This window comes from Gopherus evgoodei, chromosome 4 (assembly GCF_007399415.2).
Source record: "Gopherus evgoodei ecotype Sinaloan lineage chromosome 4, rGopEvg1_v1.p, whole genome shotgun sequence".
In the NCBI taxonomy this organism is placed as follows: Eukaryota; Metazoa; Chordata; order Testudines; family Testudinidae; genus Gopherus; species Gopherus evgoodei.
This window is the reverse complement of record NC_044325.1, coordinates 112,480,086-112,502,625: the sequence shown is the minus strand read 5'-3', so window position 1 is coordinate 112,502,625 and position 22,540 is coordinate 112,480,086. Positions and strand designations below refer to the sequence as shown.

The window sequence follows — 22,540 nt, the reverse complement described above, 5'->3', positions numbered from 1 at the left end:
CTTCTGGTTCTCAGTCCTGTGACCATAAGAACGGCTGTACCGGGTCAGACCAAAGGTCCATCTAGCCCAGTATCTGTCTACTGACAGTGGCCAATGCCAGGTGCCCCAGAGGGAGTGAACCTAACAGGCAGTGATCAAGTGATCTCTCTCCTGCCATCCATCTCCATACTCTGACAAACAGAGGCTAGGGACATCATTCCTTACCCATCCTGGCTAATAGCCATTTATGGACTTCACGACCATGAATTTATCCAGTTCTCTTTTAAACGCATTAGTCTATGCTCCCAGTGGCAGAAAAGATGATGTGTGGAACTATCTGTCCCTGAGATCTCAGTGACACAAATATTTTTGAATGAATGAAACTGAGAAAAATATTTGCTGACATTCATCCAGGATGATTGTTGCTGTTGCGGGAGCTTTGCTATTATCTGGGAGCCACATGGTCTGCCGAGGCTTTTTTTTTCCCCCAGTCGTAGCTGAAGATGTTGCTATTGAGGGAAGATTGTTCTACAGACTGGAATTTCTCTATTGTCTCTTCAGCTAGGGCAGAGGAAATAATCTCCAGTGGATAGTAAGGATTGGTACAACAGGTCTGCTTTGTAAGTGAAACAGGGCAGTGTCTATAGACATACCATAGTATTGCATTAGGGTGTGAGAGCTAAAAAAAACCTAAGGCCCTGTCCATCCTGCCTTCTCCTGAAACAGTTTTCAAAGACTGACCATAAACCATTTTAAAATAGTTGGCTGGAAATGGTTTTGTCCCATCCACATTAACTGACTCTCCCATATTTATAGAGTTTAAGCCCTGAAGGGACTATTATGATTATCAAATCTGACTTCCTGTGTATCATGCCATAGTTTTCATCTAGTAAGTCCTACATAGAACCCAAAAACTTGTGGTGGAATGTACCTGGATCAAGCTAGGCAAACTTCCCTAAGTAGGCAGTGTTTGAGCAACTGGAAATTAAGTAAATGGAGTAGTTCTGTCTTACTGACTTTTGAGTTGATCTTAAAGTGGCTTTGGTGTAGAACAGGGGTAGGCAACCTATGGCACGTGTGCCAAAGGCGGCACACAAGTTGTTTTTCAGCGGCACTCATACTGCCCAGGTCCTGCCTACTGGTCCGGGGGCTCTGCATTTTAGGTCAATTTTAAAGGAAGCTTCTTAAACATTTTTAAAACCTTATTTACTTTACATACAACAAACATTTAGTTATATATTATAGACTTATAGAAAGAGACCTTCTAAAAGTGTTAAAATATATTACTGTCACGCGAAACCTTAAATTAGAGTGAATAAATGAAGACTCGGCACACCACTTCTGAAAGATTGCCGACCCCTGTTGTAGAAAATTGAGCATTGATATTCATTAGCAAGAGTTGGTAAACAGGAAGGATAATTTTATAAATATTTTTTCTTTAAATCCAAAGGGCTTCAGAGTAAACAGTGAGACACCTTGACTAACTGGGGCATTCCCTGTAGAATGATTTATGGCTGCTTAGACAGCATATGGCTCCTTTTATATATTATAGCTTGTCAGAATGAGTGCTGCTACACTGAAGGCTGTTATGAACTCACCTATCTTCTAGAGTTTACAAGGTATCCTATAATAATTCAATGCATTGCTTGAGAATTCGGTTACTAGGTCTTGGCCCAAAAGCAATTGTTCTTATTGCAAAACACGACTTTGGTTACCAATCGCTGCTCCTCCTTTTCTGCTTTTAGCTGTTCTTAAATCCTAAGAGTTCAAGGCCTGGACACTACTCCCTGGTGGGAGCTTGAGGGCCAGATTAAAATGTCTTAAGGCCTGGATGCAGCCCCTAGACTGTAGTTTGCCCACCCCTGGTGTAGACACTTCCATAGTTAGGTTGATGTGAGCTGTCTTGTGTCAACCGTATTCTGTAGTGTAGACCAGATCTAAAGACATTCCATCTAATTAGTTCATCAAAGAGAAAGTTAAGAGGGGTTTTGATCACAGTCTGTATGTACCTATGTGGGGAGGAGATTTCTGATAGCTGAGCGTTCTTTCATCTAGCAGAGAGGTAGTAAGAGCCAGTGGCTGGAAGTTGAAGCTAGACTAATTCAGACTAGAAGTAACCTGTGTAGAGTAGGCAAGTATTATTCCCACTTTACAGCTGAGGGATTCTGATGGGGAGGGGGACAGACACATTCCAGACCTGTGATCCTGTGCCTAGACGTTAGAGTTGGGAATGACCTATTTGGTCATATAATTAATCTCCACAAGTTGAGAGGGACTGCTGCTGCCTATGCTCAGGCACATGTGTACGTACACATGGCAAGCCCAGCGAGTGGTGTGGAGGACTGGTCATTGTACCCAGTGACTCTAAACATCCTGTTTATCCCTGCAACAGGGAACAGTTGATTGAAAGATAAATACCATCAAATTCTGCGAGGAACAACATTCCCCCTCACTCCAAACTGGGCAAACAACCCTGAAAACAAAGAAAAATAAACATGTTGATGGAGACACGTGTATTTACACATAGTGCCTGTACTTGGGGGGGGGGAGATGGGAGCATGTGTGTGCATGCACCCATGTGGTGGTTGGGGAGGGGGTGTTCAGAGTATAGTCAGGCTGCCAAAAAGCTTTTCGCAGGGTCACCCTCAGGGCATGACTCTCTTTTATTGAAAAATAAAACAGCCTGAAAACCCCCGAATTGGCAGCAAGATCTTTTTTCTTCCCCCTCCATTTGTTTGTTGTTCATTTGTCACTACACAGGAAGTCTGTTTACTTTGTTAGAGGGAACGAGGGACGCAGGAGACACTGCTTTGCATGCAAAGCCTTTATGGAAGGGGCTCGGAGAAGAAGGAAGTTACCAACTTCCCAGTTCCTTTGGAATGGAGCTAAAAAATTCTGGGGGGGGCTCTTTCTTTTGCTTGTTTGCTAAATATGTACTGAGCCTGAGTCTGGTCTGTTTATGCAGACAGAACTGCCATTGGCTTCATGGACTGGCCTGGGCCCACTGTCATTGCTCATGCATGCCATTTTCTGTAAAGCTGGTGTGAAAAGCTTAAGAATGGTGAGGCCTAGAAGCAGAGTTAAAGAACAGCTGCACCAGATTGCAGTTTTTTCCTGCTTGTGGGATCTTCCTGGTTTGCTTTCAGCCCACATGTCCAGGCTACTACCTCTCCCTATCCCCCCCAACACGGGCCCTGAAGCTACAGGTGAATTCACCTTTCCCTTCACCAATCAGCTCTTCACAAAAAGAAGCTAAATTCAGCATGTTGTTCCAATGATTAAAGCAAGGGACTAGGGGGCTGTATTCCTGCCTGCCACTGCCTTACTCTGTGACTTTTTTTGAGTTATGTAACTGCTTCGTGGCTCAGTTTCCCTATCTGAGGTCAGTACTACATACCGACCTCACAACGGGGCTGGGTGGCTTGATGTTTGCAAAGCAGTTTAAGATCATCTGACAAAAGGTGCTGTGGAGATGCAAAGTAGTAGTAGTAGTTTTGGTCAGCTTGGAAGTCTCAGATGGTTGTGTTAAACCAGTGGTTCTCAAACTTTGTATTGGTGTCCCCTTTTGAACATCATGCCTCAGAGTGCGACCCTCCCCCTTAGAAATTAAAAACACATTTTTGATATTTAACACTGTTAAATACTAAATTTAAACTCTATTGCTTAAAATGAATTTACCTTTTCTCACTGCTTTTAAATTAAGACTAAAACACATTTTTATCAAATTAAATGTAAATGGAAAAGTTACTTTTAAGTAGAATTTTATTTTAATACTTGACAGCAATTAATGACCTGAAGCAAGTAATTACCCTCCGCATGGCTGGACTCCGCCTGACAACCCCAGTACAGGGGTTGGGGCTCACAGCGTCCTGGATGCTCCAGCTCAGGGCTCACAGCCCCTCTCCTGGTTGGGGTCAGGACTCGCAATCCTGTGTGGTAGCCGGACTCAGGGATCACAGCTCCACTCCTGGCCAGGGTTGGGGTCTGGGCTCGCAGCCCCATGGGGGGGGGTCGGACTCGGGTATCGCAGCTCCGCGCCTGCCCGGAGCTCACAGCCCTGCTCTTGGCCTGGGTTGGGGTTGGGGCTCACAGCCCCATGGGGGGTTGGACTCGGGGATTGCAGCCCCACACCTGCCCGGAGCTCACAGCCATGCTCCTGGCCAGGGTTGGTGTCGGGGCTCACAGCCCCATGGAGGGTCGGACATGGGAATCGCTGCCCTGCGGCTGGCCGGAACTCACAGCCCTGCTTCTGGCCAGGGTTGGAGTTGGGGCTCACAGCCCCATGGGGGGTCGGAGTCAGGGCTCACTGCCCTGCGCCTGCCCGGAGCTCACAGCCCTGCTCCTGACCAGGGTCGGGGTCAGGGCTCACAGCCTGGCGCAGGGGTCGGGGTCGGGGTTCGCAGCTGCTCACTGGGGTCAGGGCTTGCAGCCATGCATCCCTGTCGGGTTGGGGCTCACAGCCCGGCGCCAGGCTCAGGGCTCACAGCCACATGTCCCTGTTGGGGTCGGAGCTCAGAGCCCGGTGCAGGGGTCGAAGTCGGGATTCACAGCTGCACGCCCAGGTCGAGGCTCGCGTCCCGCAGCTCCACACAGGGGTCGGGGCTTGCAGCCTGGCGCAGGAGTCAGGGCTCGTAACTTGCAGCCACACACTGAGGTCGGTGCTCGCGACCCCCTGCATAACCGGGTTGTGACCCCCCGAGGGGTCGTGACCCCCAGTTTGAGAACCAATGTGTTAAACCATCCTGTTGGACCTTCCTTTCGTCTCTTGTTGTGTGCAGTGTTTTAGATGTGTTCATTCCAGGATATTAGAGGGACAAAGTGGGTGAGGTAATATATTTTATCAGACCAACAGAAGTCCAGTAAAACATATTACGGCACCCAACTTGTCTTCCTTTCTTCTGGCACCCAAAGAATTAGAATATAAGGACATAAGAATGGCCATACTGGGTCATTCCAATGGCCCATATTGCCTAGTATCCTGTCTTCCAACAGTGATCAATGCCAGGGGCTTTAAAGGGAATGAACAGAACAGAGTAATTATCAAGTGATCCATCCTGTTTCCAGTCCCAGCATCTGGGAGTCAGGCTTAGGGACACCTAGATCATGGGTTACATCTCTGACCATCTTAGCTAATAGCTATTTATAGACCTGTCCTCCATGAACTTATCTAGTTCTGTTTTGAACCCAGTTATAGTTTTGGCCTTCACAGCATCCCCTGGCAATGAATTTCACTGGTTGACTCTGTGTTGTGAGAAGAAGTACTTCCTTTGGTTGTTTTAAACCTGCAGCCTATTCATTTCATTGGGTGCCCCCCGGTTCTTGTGTTATGCGAAGGGGCAAATAACTCTTTCTCCACACTATTCATGATTTGATAGACCTTTATCATATCCCCGCTTAGTAGTCTCTTTTCCAAGCTGAACAGTTCCAGTGTTTTTAATCTCTCCTCAGATGGAAGCTGTTCTGTACTCTGTACCTTTTCCATTTCTAATACAGCTTTTATTTTTGGAAGTGGATGACCAAAATTAAATTCTGAAGGTGGGTCTGGGGAGCAGATAAAATAGGTTGGGGTAGGGATAATTTTCTTAGGTTCACAAATTGAAGTATCTCAAGAGGTGGACTCTTCAATTTGGCTGGCTTTATTTCAGGTCTAACATGGCTATACAGTACATGTAATGCCTATGTCCAGCAAGCTGGACATCAAACAATTGGCTAACAAGTAGCCAGACAGTGAAGAACAATGTCTGCATAGGAACAACTGTGCAATTCAGCTGTAATAGGTCCTCCATTTTCTGTGATTTTATAGCTTTCTACTAGAGGTGACTAAGAGTTGATAGATCAACCACAATCAGTGACCCTCTTTCTCTCCCTCCCCTTGCTTCATTAGTTAAGCATGGGTACATTCTTTGGTACAGTTATCTTGAGTGGTCTGTAGAAGACAGGGAAGTCTTAGAATTAAGGAGGGAATTAGCTTTCTTTGCCTCCAGATTACTTATTTTAACCAATAGGAGAATAATATAGAAATATTATAATGCTATTGTATGCATGTAGGGTGCACCCTCACCAGGGATCCTCAGTGCATCTCAAAAAGAAAACAGCAGAATTAGAGGGTGTGAGGAGCATGCAATGAGAATGATTATGTACACGAAACATTTCTCATCGGAAGACTGGGATGGTTTGCCTTAGAAAGAAGATGAACAAGCGGAGGTTGGGAACTCCTGTTCTTGTTTCTGATACAAGAGTTCAGGGCCATTCAATGAAATTTAAAAAATGACAAATTCAAAACTGTTAAAAGGAAATAAGTACTCTTTCATGCGATGTACAATTAGTCTTTGGAACTCATTGCCACAAGAAAATCTTGAGGCTAAAAGCTTACCATGGTTCAAAAAGGGATGAGACAGTTGTATGGAGTGACAGAGTGACAATGGTAAACATTAAAACAACAAGGGTTCTGGAGCAATATAAATCCTCATGCTTCAGGTCACAAGCCAACCTCTAGCTATTGGGGTTTAGGAGGGAACTTTCTCTGGGTGCAGGTTATCCCATTACTGCTGAGTTCAGGGTTTCTTGCACCTTCCTTTGAATCCGCTGGTACTGGCCACTGTTTAATGACAGGATACTGCTTTAAATGGACCCCTGGTCTAGCTCGTATGGCAATTCTGATGTTCCTAGCAGTGCATTAAAACAGCGATCTTTCTAGTAATAACATCATTTCTAATAATTTGTTTCCAAACCTTTCAAGACTGGATACTAGCTTCTACATTCTGCCAAGTTATATGTTGTAAACATCATAACTTCCACTGAAAGAAAGGGTGGTTTGGGGGACTGGAATTCAGGAGAGCGGAGTAAAATTTCCAGCTCTGCCAGAGACTTCCTGTGGGACCTTGGGCAAATCACTTAATCTCTTTCTTTGCCTCAGTTCACCATCTTTAACATGGGGATAGCAATCCTTCCTTGCACCTAGACTTTGTCCGCTTGACTTATTTAAATTGTAAGATTCTGGGGGCAGGGACAGGCTCTTGTACAGCTCCTAGACCAATGCGGCTGCCATCTAGGTTGGGGCTTTGACATAGTATTGTAATACAATAATCATCATAATGGTGCACTGAGAAGGAAGTCCTGTGTTCTTGTTCCTTGCTTCACCATTCTTTAAGACCAGTACTGTAACCTGAACATCTTATCCATGGCAACATGCAGGTCAGCACTGGACTTCTCTGTAAAATAGCGGATTATTTTTTCTTTTTATTTTCTATTGCTTTTAATAGCAATAAACAACCTCTACATGGAGCATTTCTTGGCAGTTAATGACCAGCCGGGTGAAGGGCCCTTGTCTTGATTTCAGGCCTGTGGTGAAGATAGTGCAATAGGTCCCCAACTCCTCCAGCCACTCATTAGCTGCCAGGAAATGCCTGAGACAGAGCTCATTAGTGTGTAAGTAATTCAAGGTTAATCGGCACTACTTCTCCAACTGCTAAATGCCATTCTAGTAAGGGGCATATACTCCGACTCGCCTACGCTCATTTGTTTTCTGTTTAGACAAATGCTCTGTTTTTCTTGGCCTGTCAAGGGAAGTTATGAAGTGTTTTGCACTAGGCACGGACTCCAGCAGTCCTGCTGTCAAAGGAGATGTGATTTCTCACAGAGCGATACGTTAGAACACTGGTAAATGTATTTCCCTCACCCTTCCAAGTACATGTACCAAAGACAGCCCTTCCATAGCTGATGAAAAGCAGCACAGCTCATCCAAAGCTGGCTTATGGCAACTAAGGCTGTGTCTACACTACCACGGTAAGTCGACCGAGGCCACACAATTCCAGCTGTGTGAATAAAAGAGCTGGAGTTGACGTACCATAGGTTGAATTACCGTGGGGTCTACACCATGGGGGATTGACGAGAGAAAATCTTACTCTTACCTTACTCTTCTCGTCGGCGGTAGAGTACAGGAGGCGACGGGAGAACGATCTGCCCTCAACTTGGAGGGTCTTTACTAGACCCGCTAAATCGACCACTGGCAGATCGATCTCAGAGCGTCGATCCCGTCTGTAGTGTAGACCTGCCCACATTTGGAATTTTAACAGAACGGTGCATTTGAATGTTTGCAGCCACTTCAACCGCAAATCACTACTGCAATAGAAAAATCGTGAGCCAAGCCCCAGAAATCACGAGTTGGGCTTAAAGATGAGATTTAAAAAAAAATAAAATGGGGGTTCTTTTTAATTTTACTTTTGGTGTTTGAGCTTTTAGGGTTCACATTTTCAAACTTTTCTCTGCAACCAGAAGGACAAAAAACTTACTTTAAAAAAAATGTAAACTGAAACACTGATGTGTTGAGGCTTTGAGGAAAAACACCAAATATCATCAGCTTCTTAATAGGATCATGAGTGTTAGTAGCACTGGGCCTCCCTTTGATCAGATTGCTCTGGAAAAGAGCTTTTCTGTGGATCGGTAAAGCTGTCCAAAGTGGTGGCAGCTGGTAAGGTTGCGTTATTCATAGATTCACAGACTCTAGGACTGGAAGGGACCTCAAGAGGTCATCGAGTCCAGTCCCTTGCCCTCATGGCAGGACCAAATACTGTCTAGGCCATCCCTGATAGACATTTATCTAACCTACTCTTAAATATCTCCAGAGATGGAGATTCCACAACCTCCCTAGGCAATTTATTCCAGTGTTTAACTACCCTGACAGGAACTTTTTTCTAATGTCCAACCTAAATCTCCCTTGCTGCAGTTTAAGCCCATTGCTTCTTGTTCTATCATTAGAGGCTAAGGTGAAGAAGTTTTCTCCCTCCTCCTGATGACACCCTTTTAGATACCTGAAAACTGCTATCATGTCCCCTCTCAGTCTTCTCTTTTTCAAACTAAATAAACCCATTTCTTTCAGCCTTCCTTCATAGGTCATGTTCTCAAGACCTTTAATCATTCTTGTTGCTCTTCTCTGGACCCTCTCCAATTTCTCCACATCTTTCTTGAAATGCGGTGCCCAGAACTGGACACAATACTCCAGTTGAGGCCTAACCAGCGCAGAGTAGAGCGGAAGAATGACTTCTCGTGTCTTGTTTACAACACATCTGTTAATGCATCCCAGAATTACGTTTGCTTTTTTTGCAACAGTATCACACTGTTGACTCATATTTAGCTTGTGGTCCACTATGACCTCTAGATCTCTTTCTGCCATACTCCTTCCTAGACAGTCTCTTCCCATTCTGTATGTGTGAAACTGATTGTTCCTTCCTAAGTGGAGCACTTTGCATTTATCTTTATTGAACTTCATCCTGTTTACCTCAGACCATTTCTCCAATTTGTCCAGATCATTTTGAATTATGACCCTGTCCTCCAAAGCAGTTGCAATCCCTCCCAGTTTGGTATCGTCCGCAAACTTAATAAGCATACTTTCTATGCCAACATCTAAGTCGTTGATGAAGATATTGAACAGAGCTGGTCCCAAAACAGACCCCTGCGGAACCCCACTTGTTATACCTTTCCAGCAGGATTGGGAGCCATTAATAACTACTCTCTGAGTACTGTTATCCAGCCAGTTATGCACCCACCTTATAGTAGCCCCATCTAAATTGTATTTGCCTAGTTTATCGATAAGGATATCATGCGAGACCGTATCAAATGCCTTACTAAACTCTAGGTATACCACATTCATTGCTTTTCCCTTATCCACATGGCTCGTTATCCTATCAAAGAAAGCTATCAGATTGGTTTGACATGATTTGTTCTTTACAAATCCATGCTGGCTATTCCCTATCACCTTACCACCTTCCAAGTGTTTGCAGATGATTTCTTTAATTACTTGCTCCATTATCTTCCCTGGCACAGAAGTTAAACTAACTGGTCTGTAGTTTTCTGGGTTGTTTTTATTTCCCTTTTTATAGATGGGCACTATATTTTCCAGTCTTCTGGAATCTCTCCCGTCTCCCATGACTTTCCAAAGATAATAGCTAGAGCCCTCTATTAACTCCTTGAGTATTCTAGGATGTATTTCATCAGGCCCTGGTGACTTGCAGGCATCTAACTTTTCTAAGTGATTTTTAACTTGCTCTTTTTTTATTTTATCTTCTAAACCTACCCCCTTCCCATAAGCATTCACTGTGTTAGACATTCCTTCAGACTTCTCAGTGAAGACCGAAACAGAAGTAATTAAGCATCTCTGCCATTTCCAAGTTTCCTGGTACTGTTTCTCCCTCCTCACTGAGCAGTGGGCCTACCCTGTCCTTGGTCTTCCTCTTGCTTCTAAGGTATTGATAAAAAGTCTTCTTATTTCCCTTTATTCCCATAGCTAGTTTGAGCTCATTTTTTGCCTTTGCCTTTCTAATCATGCTCCTGTGTTCCTGTGTTGTGTGTCTATATTCATCCTTTGTAATCTGACCTAGTTTCCATTTTTTATATGACTCCTTTTTATTTTGTTTTATTTTGTAGGTCATGCAAGAGGTTAAGCCACGGTGGTCTTTTGCCACATTTTCTATCTTTCCTACCCATCGGAATAGCTTGCTTTTGGGCCCTTAATAGTGTCTCTTTGAAAAACTGCCAACTCTCCTCAGTTGTTTTTCCCCTCAGTCTTGATTCCCATGGGACCTTACTTATCAGCTCTCTGAGCTTACCAAAATCCACCTTCCTGAAATCCATTGTCTCTATTTTGCTGTACTCCCTTCTACCCTTCCTTAGAATTGCAAACTCTATGATTTCATGATCACTTTCACCCAAGCTTCTTTCTACTTTCATATTCTCAACGAGTTCCTCCCTGTTTGTTAAAATCAGGTCTAGAACAGCTTCCCCCCTAGTAGCTTTGTCAACCTTCTGAAATAAAAAGTTATCTGCAATGCAGTCCAGGAACTTATTGGATAGTCTGTGCCCTGTGGTGTTATTTTCCCAACATATATCTAGATAGTTGAAGTCCCCCATCACCACCAAATCTTGGGCTTTGGATGATTTTGTTAGTTGTTTAAAAAAAGCCTCATCCTCCTCTTCCACCTGGTTAGGTGGCCTCTAGTAGACTCCTAGTACGACATCACCCTTGTTTTTTACCCCTTTTATCCTAACCCAGAGACTCTCAACACTTCCATCTCCTATGTCCATCTTCACCTCAGTCCAAGTGTATATATTTTTAATATATAAGGCAACACCTCCTCTCTTTTTCCCCTGTCTATCCTTCCTGAGCAAACTATACCCATCCACACCAACATTCCAATCGTGTATTATCCCACCAAGTTTCAGTTATGTTATGTTGCTTCCCCTCTCTGGTTCCCCATCTCCTTTCTTTCCTTGAACAATCAGCCACCAACAGCACAATCATTTGTGGCAGCGGTTTCCTTTCTTTTCTTCCATCTCTCCAGCAGCACAATGGAGAAAGCAGCAGGGTGCAGGTGGGGAGAAGGGAATAGGGGAGAGATAGCTCAGTGGTTTGAGCATTGCCTGCTAAACCCAGGGTTGTGAGTTCAGCCCTTGGGGGGGGCCATTTGGGGATTGGTCCTGCTTTGAGCAGGGGGTTGGACTAGATGATCTCTTGAGGTCCCTTACAACCCTAATAATCTATGATCAGTACAGTGACACCATAGGGTGCAGTCTGGGTAGGCCGACGCTGTTAGATCTAAGAGAGTTCCTCTTTCTACTGAAAGTATAGAGCAGGGCTGAGACCAGAGCCTGCTCGCTGGCTGCCTTTTCAGGCCTCCTTGTGGTTGAAGAAAATTTGCCCCAATGAGTTTGAGCAGCAGCCTCAGGGCCGAGCTATGCCCCGAACTCAGAAGCAGCAGCAAAGGCCGAAGCTGAGGCAGAGGGAATGAGGAGTGGGCCAGCCTGAGACTGCCAGGGAGCAGTAGGTAGGCTGATCTGTCAGATGGAGAAAATGGGTGGGCCAGAGCTTGTGGTCCAGGGAAGAGAGTGGAAGGAGGAAAGGGGCAGCATGGGTGTGTGTGGGAAGGGGGGGGGCTGTGATCAAGGGAATGAAAGAGAGTCTGCTAGCTCACTTGGAGACGAGCAGTGGGGATATAGCTGAGGAGATAATGAGTAGAAGGGTCACAGAATTTATTTAACAGGGGGAGTCCAAATTCTGTGGATGGGTGAGTGATTTTATCTGGAAGACCAGACATGACCTTGTGTATCTGTGTGTCTGTGGGCTGTGTGTGTGTAAGTAATCACTAGCCCTCCCATTTATTTTGGACACCACTGGTTGGAAGTCAGGATGCTTGAAGGTAATCTTAACTCCTCTACAATAAAACAGGGGGATCTTCTGAAGGATCTCAGAAGGCAAACCCAGCATTCCCACACATGAGTGAACCCCAAAGCAGCAGCCATGCAACACAGGGAAATGGCCTGTTTTACATTTGTATTTCATTCACCTCCCATATGGGATCATTTTCCCTTTTCTTTATTGTTTTTAATAGTGCTTTTCCTAGTCATAATAATCAGGGTTGTTGTTTTTTTGTTTTACACAGCTGGCTTTGATTGGTTTCAGTTCTGCAATTCCTACTTGTGACTAAGGAAAGAAGCAAAAGTTCTTTTAGTTTTGTGTGCGAGGCAGATGGGTGCTTTTTTGGGGGGCGGGAGGCAAAGTCGACCTGGGCAGCAAACTCTTTGTTAAAGCCTCAGATCAGCCTTTTCTGCATCTGGGCTTGGTCAAATTGTGGCTCGCGGGACAAATTCTCATCCAAGTATCATGCCTGGAAAAAATAATACACCAGTGATTCTGCACACTCCCCCACTTCCCCTTAGTTTATAGATTGATTTTCAAAAGATATAAACAAGGGTGACAGTCTGACTACCTGTAGGCACCCTTTGTGTCCAGACTGTGGAAGCAGATGGCAAGAGTGCAACTGTGTTGTGGAACGGCAGAGATAATATGCAAGAGTAGAGGATGAATCAAATCTCTGTTTCTATGTTTGTAACACTGGCATTAGTCTTCAAGAAGCAGTAATCCCAGGCAGCCATCTCTCTGCCATCCAACTGCATACTTTACATAATACAGCCACAGGATGATGCATAATTTACCTGTGGAACTCACTGTCACGAGCAATTGTTCAGGCCAAAATGTGCATATGAATGAAAACATCCACAGTTACACTAGCAGGGATTAAAAAAAATGTAAGGGAAACTAAGTGCCATGCTTCAGGGCATAAATCAGACACTATATGCATGGGGATAGGAAGAAACTTCCCATAAGGGCATGTAATTGTTCACTGTGGGGTTTCTTGTATGTTCCTCTTAAACAGCTGCTTCTAGTCACTGTCCGAACTGGGCTAATCTGCTCTGGCTAGTCTGACGTTCCAAGAATTATCCGGCAAGAAGAGACACAGTTATTGTGCAAGGCTGAAAGAAAGGAAATGTTTACAGGGACAATGCACAGTTCAGCTTGTTACATGTTCCTGTGCAATGAAAGAACAGAAATGAAAGCATAATTAAAATGGGTCCCAAGTCTCAATGTGTATCTTGGCTTTCTGCTTAGCCTTGTTGGAAGGCTGCCTCTGCCTTTCTCAGACCCCAGGCTGAACAGGGACCACTGGACCATTAGATCTATGTCAGTCTCTTTCCAGTTATTCAAATCACGTTGTTCTTCAAAGAACTGCAAAACCCTTCCAGCAAACAGGCTTATAGCTTGTGATAGATTCAAATGCTTAACGTGGCCCCTGGCCTAGAGGTAAGAGAAGTGAGAATCTCACAGCCTCTTCAGGAAACTCTTCATGTCATTTCCTAGCATTTCACTGGTAGGTGAATGATGGTTCGTTTGATTTTAAGGAGCAAAAGTGATTTTTTGAAAGGTGTCTCCCATGAATGGCATTGATTTGTTGTAGCTACAGTTAGACGCCAGAGTGATGAGCATCTTTCAAATAACTGTGGGCTATGTTATCACAGCCCTTACTTGGCTGCACAGGGGGTTAAAAATGAGTAAAGCCTCCTTGCTCTGCTGCTCAGATTACAACTCTCTCTGGCCATAGTGGGGGAGAACAGGGGCCTCTAGCCAGGCAGAATAGCTGATGGCAAAGGGGTAGGTGCACGGGAGTGAACTAACATATCCCACCCCATGAGTAAGGGGAAGCAGGGAGAGAATTGTGACTCACAGAGTGGTGTCTGAGGTGCAGTCCCTCCTGAGGACACTCCTGGGTCTGCGTGGTTTGCTCAGGGCTGTGCTTACAGTTGCAACCTGGCCCTAACAGAGAGAGCAACCATGTCACGTCCGGGAGCCTTACTCTTGGCAAGGATGAGGCGTCCGAAGGAATTGCTAGCCCACCCAGCAAGCAGTTGTAGCTTGTAGTCAGGAGGACCTCAATATGGCATCTAACCTCTGTGATTTCTAACCCACATTCCAGGGGCCTTGGCTCGTCACTGACTCTTAGGAAATAGCATCCACTACTGAATCACCAACACCAGTTCTCTAGTGGCCACTCATTCAGGTACTGATGGTGTTTGTTTGTTTTCTTATTTATTTTGATTTAGATAATAACTAAAAAAGATGCCTATCCAATAATCTACTTGCCCTGGCACACCCTTAATAATATAAGGAAATCTCAGTAGCATTACAGTGATGAGTTTGACAGGAGGAGAGCAAGACAGCTCTTTACAGCAACTTTTTTCCTCAACTTTGTCGCTATAGGAAACATTCCCTCAGCCTTCTCCAAAAAACCCAATCAACCAGATTTGATCTGTTGCTTAGCTTGTAAGGGTAACAGGCTCCTGGCACAAAGTTGGTATGGCTTCAGGAGAGCGGGCGATGGTTGTGTTTAAGGCATGATAACCCCTGCCTCTCATCTTTTATAGCCGCGTTGTCTGACGCACTGAGCATGTTACGGAGAAGCAGTAACTTTTCCATAGCTCACATTGCAACTTTCTTCCATATTGAAGTTCCCGCTAACCTGGGCTTGGAAAAATTTGGTTTGGTTGGGCATTTGCTAGATATACACTGAAGGAAAGTGACCATGGTTCTGCAAAGTCTGAAGAAAATGTGTCAATGTGTTTTGACTGTGATTTGAAAATTTGACATTTGCATCATGTTTCTTTGTGTTCCTCTAGCTTGAAAAACAAATGATTATTCTCCCTTCAAACTTTCCACATAGTTAAATCTCCTTTATTACTTGTGTGCTGGCCATGATTGAAGAAAATATGATGTAGCTAAGCAAATTATTAACAGTTTTTGTTGTGGGTCATGTTAGGGTCCAATCCAGCTTCCAGTGAACTACAATATATAGTAGTTCTGGGCCTGTTCCTATTCTCATTGATGTCAATGAGAGGCTTTTTCTTTTATTTGCTGATAACTTCAATGGCAGCAGGACAGGGCAGTACGTGTATGTGTGAAGAGATTTCTCTAGCTGGTAGCTGTCAGCGATCTTGCTAGAAAGCGATCTCCCTTTTAAGCTTTCTCAAGTAGTAGGGAGGGACATGTGTTGTGGAGCAGCAAGAGCCATGGCTGTAGTCCTGATTCCAGTAGGTGTTGTTTTATTATGGAAAAACGATAGCCTTGCTGTAAAGTTGCAACCATGAGCCTCATGATTTTGATTGATTTGTAAATTCTTACACTTTCAAAATTCTTGGAGCTGACTCTCATTAACAGTTAGACCATTCCCTGAAAAATGCTGATGTAATGAAGTACGTACTACTAGAGATTAAAAGATTTATTCAGTTGTTCCTTTTTGAAACTTTTGCAATTGTCTAACATTTTACATCCCTCTAGCTGCCAACAAAATCATATTACACCACACAGTTTGCAACATTAGGCACATTTGAACACTGGCTCACGCAAGAGGCAGTTTTCACGGGCCAGAACTGTAAAAATAGTATAGAAATTGGCATGTTTTGAAAACCAGACCCAGTTCAGTGAAGCAGCTGGACGTACTAATAGTTACTTCAGAAGGCCTGGAGCGCAGCTAGGCACAAAACTTTAATCTCTGAGGAGGTGGGAGACCCATGTCCTAGTCATTAGGCCACAGCACCTTTTGTACCTGTTGGTTCAAAACCCTCTATTTAGTTAGGCCATGTGTAATAAGGGGATAATAACGTGTAGCCACCTCTATAAAGTGCGTTGAGGGCAGCACATGAGAATGCGTTAGGTAAGTGGCGGTAACTAAGGAACAATGAGGCTCAATAATTTGATCATAATGGGTTACAGACTGGCTACAGAGTTAATAGAACTGGGCTCTGGTCCTGCATCTGATAACTTAATTTGCCATGATGCTTTAGCCCTTTTTGCTAACATTTGTAAGTTCACAGATTTTTTAAGTTTAAAAGGAGCCATAAGATCATCTTGCCTGACCACTAGTATAACACAGGCCATAGAATTCCATCCTGTTACTCTTGTAGTGACCCCAGTAATTGACATTAGGAGGGAAGGGATGCTGTGCTGCAGATGCTTAAGTTACTAAGCCATATTGTGAATGTGTGTATCTTGTCTGTTGTGCACAGAATGAGGCTGGGTGCCACTGGAACCATTAGTAGCTTGGTTAGTGCCACAAACTCTTTAAATTTAATATGCTGGTGACCAGCATTTCCTGTTCATTTAGAAAAACAAGACAAAACCTATGGGCGAGATTCTCAGCTGCGTAAATTGGTGTAACTCCTTTGTCATCAATGGAAATTTGTTGATTTACACTAGCTGAGAATTTGGCCCCATTTTTTTTTTTTAAAAAAGGGAGCAGGGGATGGGAAAGGTTTGAGTAGCAATAGAAAAAAAACAAACATTGCACCTTTTTGCCAGAAAGGAGGGATTCTAGTTCCCCATTATTAGAATGTATTACAGTGCCTTCCTCTTGAGAGAAGCCTTTTCAAGATACCTAGATAGAGCACATAATTCACTCGCTTTAGAACATGAACTCCTATACCACCTACCCATGTCTTCCTGCTCAAGCTTATTCTAATGTAGAAACAAAAGAAAAAGGTTAAGCCATTGCTATATAACCATTCAGTACTGTGGGGTAATCCAGCCTTATTAAATGCAGGAAAACCAATGGTGCAGAAGCAATTGATAGAAAAGGGTGATGTTAGCCTTGTCGCATCCAATCCACAGAGGGATACTTTTAAGTCATTGCCGCAATAATTTGGCTGCAGTTTTGGCAGCACCTACAAATTAACCACAAAAATTGGCAATGCCACACATTTATGAGCCAATCCGTTTGGCCTCAGTGCAGTAGTAGCTCTGGAATCAACTAACTTATTTTATTAAAATTTTTTTAAAAAAATGGACAGCATACCAGACCCACCGCATGAATATATACCTATTGACCTTCCACTGGAAAAAGTATGGAGAACCCTTCAACATAAATTGAGTCAGGGTTCAAGGATCCCAGGAACAGTGGAACAAAATTGAGCGTGATACAGAAAAAGCATGAATTGAGCTCTCCTCTTTAACTAATTCACCAGCAGATTATTTTTCACATGACTTGGACCTTTACAGTCCAGGTAGGCATTAAAGAAACATACAGGTGTTGGAAATCTGGAGGATTCCTTAACTCTCTGTCATATCTACTGAAGCTGTTAAAAAAATAAAAATAAAAGGTGCACTTAGTATCAGGGACTTCTTTTGATCCTGCCAAATTGTTTATATTGGTACCCACCAACCAAAAGCTTACTCTTTATGATTCATGGGAACATTGGTTCTGATGGGCCTTGTTGGCAGTGAAACATCAAATCGTACAACACCAGAAATGACCTACATCTCCCAGCTTATAGAACTGGGGTTTAGTGACATGGTAGCTCTGGGAAGAGTACAAGCAAGAAAAGGGAAGAGCTCTTCAAATTTGATGCCAGTTGGGGCCAGATCCTCAGTAATTAGTGTCAATTGAGCTATGCTGATTTACACCAGCTGAGGAGCTGTCCTGATGTCTTTATTTTTAGAGTTGATTAATTGACCTAACTGCAGAGTGGCAATATATATAGGACACTTTATTGGTGGATCTAGTGTAGCAGTGCTGAAAACAGTTCTAGAGTAATGTCATCATTGCATGTGGACAACTTTTTTACTCTTCATGGTATTTCTTATGTCTGACCTGCTTTGTCTACAATGTCATCTTTCTCTTGTTTCCTATGGCTTGTTTGATGTTTCTCTGGTGCTTTTTCTCCAAGTGCTCTTACAATACGAAAGGAATGTACAAATGTCAAAGATTGGTGTAAAGTCTGATGAACTTGGTTATCTTTTTTCTTACTTCATTGTGAACTCTATAGTGCTCTTTGTTTTCCTTTGTACAATAAAAATATTTAATTGAAAAAGAAATCATATAAAAACCCTGTCAGCCTAAAAACATGCATTTCCTTGAGTTCTGGTTTTTATAAAGTTGTGTGCCTTCAGCCAGGGCATAAAAGATGATGTATCTCTTTTGAAGAGGCAGATAAGACAGAAAACAGAGGAGTCTAGTTTCCCTCTGATTCACGTGCAGAGAGGAGCGCGAGGTTACCAGTGATGTCATTCCTGCGTTTATGATCTACAGTTCCAGCTATTTTCTTGATTTTGAAGTAGACATACCATTTCATAAACCCAATAAAACAAGCTAGGGAGTGTGTTATGGAGTGATTACTTCATCTTTCTGTTGGCTGTGGTTACTGGAGCTTTGGCCATGTGCATTGTTAGGCTGCTCCAATACAACTAGATTCATAACTATTGTATACAAAAACAGGTGTAATAACCCCCCTAGACTGGTGGGCTGTAGGGACTGTCTCTGGGGCCTCCAGATCCAAAAGCATGAGTCTACAAAGCTTGAGCTAAAAGACTAGCTATGTTAACTTGAAGGCAGATTCAGATTTATAAACTTCTTTATGTGGTCCAGCTATTGTGGGGGAAAGAGGGGAGTGAGGTAGGGCAAAGACACACTTGGCCATTGAGTTACATATACCCTTTAGCCAGGGAAGCTTGTCCTAAACATCAGAGGTTCATGGCAGTTTGAATCATCACTTCTAACAGTACCTCTAGATGGGTTCCATAAGTAGAGATTGAACCCCTGACGTCCGAGTTAGAGCACATGGGCTTCTACTATTGAGCGGCAGGGTATAGCCTCACAAACCTTGTTACATGGTTCATCTGCAACAGAGGTAGTATGGGTTGAGATGACAAAGACACACTCTGGCCTATGTGTTGTTGCACAAGAGTGATCTGTGGTTCCAACATCAAATTCCATTCGATCCTATCCGTTTTAGCATTTTGCTTGTGCTTCAGAAAATACCATCCATTTTAGAGTTACTTCAGAAAACACAGAACAATTTGCTGGAGATATGACAATGAGGAGAGAACATCATCCAGCCCTGCTGTTATGGAAATCTAGCTTTTACCTTTTTGACCTTTGCAGGAGAACACAGCACAAAACATCCACAGTAACTTCCCAAGATGGCTAAGAAAGTCAAATGACAGTAGTTTACTGATAGTGGCTTTCTTTATTCCACTAAGAATATTATCAGAGTAAAAGCATCACTGTCCATTTTTAAATGATGCTAAAGGCCAATGTTGTTACATAGTAGGTACCAGGTATCGTATGATGTGCTGAAAACATCATGCCTGGAGCTTGTCTTTCAAAGGAAGGAATCATTTGGATCTCATTTCAGTTTGTTATGGAAGTGGAACAGAAGTGTTTCTGAAGATTCAGAGATTGAGAAGGGCTGTATATTTGCAGTAGCAGGTACACCAAGTTAGTTGAATATGGAGATATATTGCCAACCAAATTACTTGGTACTGAAGCCTGACTTATTGGTCTGTGATTCTAAGATCACACCTGCCGTCTTCTTTAAAAAAATAGGCACAATCTCTGCTACCCTCCATCCCTCTTGTAAATTAGCTGATTTTAGTGCGGTTGTTTATTTTTGTTAGCATCTCAACCACTTCATTGTTAAGCTCCCTTAGAGCTCATGGATGTAGGCCACCTTGCTCTGGTGTCTTGTTGCTCTTTTTAGTTGTCAGTTTGTTTCAGCACCTCTTCTTTTGACAACTCGATCCCTGACAGTACTTCAACCTTATTACCTGAAAAAAAGTGTGGATCTTCCTAGCATCTACTGTGGTGGACAATGCAAAGACATCATTTAGACTCTCAGCATGGTCCTTAACTTGGTAGTCTAGCAATCTTGCCTGATTCTTTTGCAGGCGTCCATGCTTCTGCCATACTTGCAGAATTTCTTATTATTTGTATTGCTGCTTGTTCTTCAAAATCCCCCTTAGCCTTCCTACTTTCCTTCTTACATATTTCTTGTCATAGTTTATATTCCTTTGTATTGGCTTCCGTAGGGCTGGATTTTTGATCTGAAAGACACCTCTGTCTCAAAACAGAAAAAACCTCTTCAACCTTTCCATTTAGCCGTACTGATTTACTTCTTCACCTCCTATCTCCTTTTTTGTTTAGGGTTAAGCATTCTTTTTGTGACCATGTTGGTATGGAGGCTTCCGACAAATACTATAAATCTAAGAACACTGAACAAGACCCCTGGACAGAATGCCACCACGAGATATTTCAAATGATGTGAAAATACCTGGAATCCACCTAAAATAAAATTAATTGTTTCAGCTTTTGAGGGCAGGTTCACCAAAGCAGTGGAACAGGTTGTCCAATTAAGGTGAGTTTACAGAGGCTTTGCATCACTAAACGACACACAACATCTAAACTGCTGGTAAATCTGCCAGTAAATGTGCAGTTGACTTATTGGTTTAGAGGGCTGTTAGTGAGACTGGTGCTATGTGATGCTGGAAGAAGAGCCCAGTGCTTGAGTCCCAATGTCTCTGTGCTTTAAGGGCTTTCTCAATGCTCCTGCAAGAGGTCCCCCAGCAGTACTGCCTCAATGCACAATTGAGCCAAAGCAGCAGTGGCATGGGGAGCCTTTAAAGCACAGATAGGCACTTTAGCCTGTAGCAGTGAAATCCTTTAAAAACAAGTGCAACAGGGTAGTTGGCTCCTTAAATGGACCCAGTGCGCCTGTTCCAGTCCTGGTGTGCCCTAATTTGGTGTAATGAGGCATCTGGGGGGTCCTGAGGGAGTTATAAATGAGGAGCCGCCAAAAGGGAGTGCAGAACCCAGAGTTCAGAGTCGAGGGGCCTGAAGAAGTAGAGAGCTCAGAGAAAGAGCAGAGCTGGGCTGAGAGCTTCAAGGAGGGGAGCAGTTAGAGTTCTCTAGTTAACCACAGGAGCCAGATCAGCCTGGTGACAGCAGAAGGCAGGTGGTGGATCACCCACAAACTTCTTCAGGCCAGAGAGCGTTGAAGGCTGAGAGCAGCAGAGAGAGATGTTTGCTGGCTCTCTGATCTCCTTCAGAATTAAGGTTGAATTGAGTTTTGAACTGAAAGCATGGATTCAACCTCTGGTAATTATGAAAAATACAATGTATCCTACTCAAAATTACAGCAGTACTGTGAGTATCAAATTATCATTGTTGTGTGGGAATTTGTGAGTAGATTTATTTATTAGTTTTGGAATTAAAATTAATGGGAATGTTTGACATTTTTGCATCCCGTGTTGACTTTTTACTTTTGTTTTTGTTGTTGTTGACCTCTAATGATCTCAGTAACCGAATGACGTAGACTGAAGGCTTCCTATGTAGTTAAAACTCACTGAAATCTTATGCATGAACATAGACTACATTTGAATAATTATTTTTTAGAATTAATGGTATTTTTCCCCATTATTCTTCAGAACTAAATTTTCTTCTTCAGTGGAAATCAACTCTGTCCTTTAGTGACACCATGCAAAAATCATACAGTTTTCATTATGGCATATTAGTGGTTGTGGGCCCAGATTAGACTAAATTGACTCTTAAAGAGTCATTTTTTTCCCTCCAGCTCCCTGACCCACCCTGCTCCTAGGCATCAGTGGTGGACAGAGTTAAGGTTGTTTGGGTGCCTGAACTATGCACTTCCATACCTTAACATTTTTGGATTTCTTTTAAGTTGAATCCTAAACCCTAAATTTCATGAGTTTCTAACTCTTAGATTTGGAATAATTACAATAGTGCTATAATGTATTTTACCCAGATTACTGATATGCATTCTTAACCTTAACTCCATTTTAATGTGATGGTTTTTTTGGATAGTATATTATGGTAACTTGTACTTAATGGCTTAACTGTTATTATTTTGTGAACCAATTTATGTGAGATACTGAGGCAAAGTCGGGAGTAGCCTCCTCTCTTATACTCTACAACTAACGGTTCCAAGAAGCAATTGTTTAGAGATGCAGTTTCTTGATATCTTGAACCTTGCCCTATTGTACCGTTTGACCACTTTCTGGGCCTTATTCAAAGCTCATTCAATTCAGTGGTAAGACTCCCATTGACTGCAATGGGCTTTGGTTAAGGACCGATACAAAGGTAGCATTTTCATTCTGATTGCAGCTTTGCAAACTCACTCTGCTGAAAATAAAGTTCAAAGGGAAGGGAGAGTTTTCACTTCCTAGGGCAGACTTAGCTGCTAATAACTCTTCATCTGACCCTCCCTCTAGGTTGAAGTTTGTGTGCAAAGAAGTTGTGACCAGGAAGGGGTCGCTTCTGTTGGAACCTGGAAACACAAGTTAGTCTGTTCTATCCTCGACATTTCCCATGCAAAAATTCCCATTGTACACTTGACTATTGGCGTGTGGTGTGGTAGATGACATAAACTCCATGAAAACTATTTAGGG

The 22,540-nt window shown here is 43.2% G+C and overlaps 1 long non-coding RNA gene across 1 annotated transcript; it reads right to left on the bottom strand.

The window, feature by feature from the left end:
* Positions 1-1,841: 1,841 nt before the first annotated feature.
* Positions 1,842-21,272, bottom strand: LOC115650525. The gene is made up of 3 exons (XR_004000113.1): positions 14,304-21,272; positions 13,635-13,637; positions 1,842-1,853 (listed from the first exon to the last, which is right to left on the bottom strand). It is a non-coding gene; the product is annotated as an uncharacterized LOC115650525 (long non-coding RNA).
* Positions 21,273-22,540: the final 1,268 nt, after the last annotated feature.